The 4,487-nt window shown below is 41.6% G+C and overlaps 1 protein-coding gene across 1 annotated transcript in view; it reads right to left on the reverse strand.

Annotated features, from left to right (window-relative positions):
* Positions 1–487, reverse strand: part of SERLADRAFT_455117 (uncharacterized protein) — a gene marked incomplete at both ends in the record, with an annotated part of 2,240 nt that extends 1,753 nt beyond the window's left edge. Inside the window, 2 exons of the mRNA XM_007312655.1 lie at positions 1–323; positions 378–487. The remainder of the gene's footprint in view (positions 324–377) is intronic.
* Positions 488–4,487: the final 4,000 nt, after the last annotated feature.

Below are 4,487 nucleotides of genomic sequence, written 5' to 3' on the forward strand. Positions count from 1 at the left end.
TGCTAGCTTTTCTCTTCAGTCAGAGCCGTCACATATTCCACGGCTGGAATCAACTACATCTGGAGTATAACCTAATGAAGGAAAAGAAGGATCATTGAGAGATCCGACGGGGTCCAGCGAGCACACATGTGGTTCAAGCAACGAAAAGTTAATGTTGCAACTAGTTGACATATTATCCCCTTTCCAATGAGCTTCTGTTTCTTTATAGAGCAGAGCTTTGGAAAGGAGGTCCACTAATTCACCTCGGCGTATATGCTTTTTGGATTGAATGGACTGGTCAAGGCGAGCCTCTGCGCGAAGACTGAACGCCGAGTGCTGAAATCCTAGCATAAGCTGTGGTAAGCGAGACCACCGTGCATGTATAGATGAAACTCAACCAGAATCTTCAAAGTACGCATGTACAAGACAATTTATCTCGTCTGCTGTGATGAGAATGGGCGCTATCATCGTAGACATGTTGTAGGTGGACCTTACTACACCTGAATTCAGATAGATAAACGTGAGACATTACGCAGTGAGGCTTAAACGGAGCATGAAGTTTTTCGCAGCGCCGACGAACGGCATGACATTGAGGTTGTCAGAGTCTAATCCAGGCGCCTCCCAACCCACACACTGCGGGCATTGGCTTATTTAAGCCCAGCTTATATCCTGAAAACATTCAATTTTAGCTTTTTCTAGCCAATCAGAACCCAGAACTCCCATATTTTCAGGATATAAGCTGGGCTTAAATAAGCCAATGCCTGCAGTGACAGTGTCCCAAACCTGCACTATTTCCACCTGGCTATCCCCGTAACCAAGTCTAAGTAAAGTGACTGGCGCACTTTACTTAAACTCAGACAACAGATTTTTCCAACACCAGCATTAAAACAGGCTCCTCCACAGCCACTGTGTCGAGAGAGGAGGACTTAATCCTAGAGCCACAAAATAATGATGAGATTAGATATGATAAGATATGATAAGATAATAATTCAAAGTCAGCACATCTTTATTCCTCGCTCTCTCTCCACAGCAGCTGCAAATTAACATTTGTAAACAAAGACTTGCCACACTGACAGTGACGAGCCTCGACATTGGCTACCATCAGACATCAAAAATCAATTGCAGACCGATTAATGATGTCAAGTAAGTTCACAATAATCTCAGTGCCCCACTCTATCAGTCTATAACTGATCATGTACCCAACCGCATCACTGATTGAGCAATTATTACTCTGCAAAGTGCTGCCTTCTGATCTGATTGTCTCACTTCTTAAAGATGACCAATATGCCAGTCATAATAAAACTAAGTGAAACTCAGCCGCTGCCCGAGAGGCTATAGAAACAACTTTATTATTTACCTAAGTGAAACTACAATAGATGTTAGTTTAAGGTGATCTCTAATAAATGTAATGTAACATACCTCAGCCGCTGCCCAAGAGGCTATAGAAATGACTAAGGTATTTCTATACTAAACCCCCTACTACTTATAGTCAGAGGTGCTACTCGCTACAGTATAATAACTCCTAGGAGAACAATGGTGACTCCATGGAGAACAATGGCTGCTTCGGCAGAGACCGGGTTTATCCCATTTTGTCACTCCCACTCGAGTGCAACCGTAGTATAGCTTTAGAGAATTTCCAGTGTTTTTCGTGAGTGAGGGGTTTAGTGAGAATGTCAGCAACCATATCTCCTGTAGGAATATAACCAATTACTGCTTCTCCCTTTGATACTAAGTCATCTTGGATAAAATGATATTTCTGTTGAATGTGTTTTGTGCGAGCACGGAACTGTGGATCTCGTGTAAGAATGATAGCTGCTTGATTGTCACAGTGCAATGTTGTAGGTCCATTTTGAGCATGTCCAATTTCTTCAAAAAATGTTTGAAGCCATGCAAGGTGTTGTCCAGCATTGCTCAATCCAATGTACTCTGACTCCGTGGGGGATAAAGCTACCATGCTTTGTTTTTTGCTTGTCCAGGAGATTGCTCCTCGGATAGTGATAAAAACAAAGCCTGATGTTGATCGGGACGTGTCTGGGTCTTCAGACCAATCTGCATCTGAATATCCATAGAAATCCATGTCCATAGAGACATCTGTGCCATCATATCGTAGTTCCATGTCCCTGGTTGCTTTCAGATATTGGAGGACACATTTTGCAGCTTCCCAGTGATGGCTCCTTGGAGCTGAGCTATGTCTGCTTAGTATTCCAACAATGTAGGCAATGTCTGGGCAGGTTCCAAGCATGGCATACATGAGGGAGCCTACAATTGAGAGGTATGACACTTGGCGCCCTTCAATATGCATCTCGTGTTGCACAATATCTTCCCCTGGAGCATTTGCAAGGAGTTTTGATCCATGGGCCATTGGTGTCTATACTGGTTTGCAGTTTTTCATTCCAGTACGCTCCAGGACTGTGTCAATGTATTGGTGTTGCAATAGGGAGATTGTTTTGTTTGAACAATCATGTCGGATTTTTTCTATTCCAAGGATGTATTTTGCTTCTCCAAAGTCCCGCTGTTTTGTTGATAAAGTGTTTGATATGGGATAGCTACCAAAGCTTCTTTATCAGCGGGAGGTAATCAGGAAATTGCTCAATCCTGAATTCAACGCCAAGTTCACCCGTGCAGATGCAGTGCATCACAAATTCACAACATTTGGCAAGGCTGATAACTTCTATAGTTTCCTTAATGAACATATCTCAACCTACTTTGAATTTATGATCCCCTACCTTAAACGGTTGCATAGCACAATTTTTGATTCTACTATGTTCCTTCCTGAGAGGTTCATTAAACTTGGCCCACCACGACTCTATTTTACAGATCTTTTGTGATGCTCTAAATGTTATACAAACTAGCAGAAAGAAATTGATACACCTGAGACAACCATTGGCAAGGCCAGAGGGATATATACCTCAATTAGATCTCTGGCACTCAAGTGATGATAGATTCAAATTCTATGCTCTGCTTGTGGTCACACACATTGCAGGGGCGAGTAGTGGGGGGAGCATACCTAGGTATTCTGCGTGACTCAAGCCTTCCAAATCAACTTCATTGGATGTCATGGGGACAACTTGGGCACTGTAACAACCAAGAGTTATTTACTCTGGCGCACACAGGAACACACTATAAAGAAGATGATGGGGAGTGGTTACCCTTTTGGCTGCAGTGAGTTAGTTGTGCTAGACAACAGGAGGACTCGCTGAGTCCTTCTCTATGTATTGCTCTTGTATATATACTAAAATACATGAGGTACTGTACAGTTGTAAATAAAGTTCAAAGTCTGATGTTTAGCATGTGACCGGTCACATGATGAGTCTAGACACTGGTCATGTGACTATGAAAAGGTCCGAAAATGTAAAGTAAAGTAAATGGTCACATGACTGGTCATGTGATTTGGAAAATAAAAGTAGGAGTACAAAAGTGAAGCGTAAGTAGGTTCTGGTATGTTGCTAGTAACAGGCACTTAATGCTCTTAAGAGAAAAAAAGTGCTCTAACTGCTTACAGATCTAGCCTCCCAGACTCTGCTAGTCACAGACGCCAATGCCATGCTTCTTAAATTGCTTTTTATCACTCATATTCCTTATTTTATTGCTCTATGTTGAATTGTGTTATTGTGGTTGTTTTCTACTTTGTATCTTCTATACTTTAACTAGCACATGAATGGACAACTTATAACCGTAACTGTATTGCCTCAAATAGCAAGACCCATTACAGATTCATTTTATCAGTGAGCATCATTATCATTCAGACTTGCATTTTTTCTACTATATCCTTGCCTATACATTATCATTGTACATTGGTTAACAGAGATGCTCCCTATATGTGTCCTGTTGGATGTGGAAAGTCATTTGCAACAGCTCATGCTGTCAACACGCATTTTAGCTCTGCAAACAAATGCCTATGGTATTGCAAAGGAAAGTTACAATCACTCACTATCCCGCAGCCACAAAAAGATAACAGAGAAAAAGCTAGTGGATTAGACATGCTAATAGATGATGAGCATATGGAGGAGGCAATTGGTAAAGTACCACAAAAGTTGCAAGAGGATCTTCTTTCATTCATTCCAATCGCACATTCTGACATTATTGATGATAGGGAGAACACAGCACGCCCATCCCTTCATCAAAACTCAATTGTCCTAGACAACAGTGAAAATGAATGTATGGAGGTGGAACATCCCACAGCTGGCAAGGTCATAAGCATGGATGGGACTTTACATCAGAGGTGGAGAAGAGAATTCATTGCAGAAAGTGGGGATGGTGAAGACATAGAAATGGGTGAAGCTTCAGACCCTGAGTTCTTCCTGTTACAATTGATGTACCAGTACCTACTTACACTTCACTTTTTTCGTACTTTTACTTTTATTTTTCCAAGTCACATGACCAGTCATGTGACTATTTACTTTACTTTACATTTTTGACTTTTCATAGTCACATGACCAGTCATGTGACACATTACCTAACCAGTGTCTAGGCTCACCATGTGACTGGTCACATGCTAAACATCAGAC

This window comes from Serpula lacrymans, assembly GCF_000218685.1.
Source record: "Serpula lacrymans var. lacrymans S7.9 unplaced genomic scaffold SERLAscaffold_1, whole genome shotgun sequence".
Taxonomy (NCBI): domain Eukaryota; kingdom Fungi; phylum Basidiomycota; class Agaricomycetes; order Boletales; family Serpulaceae; genus Serpula; species Serpula lacrymans.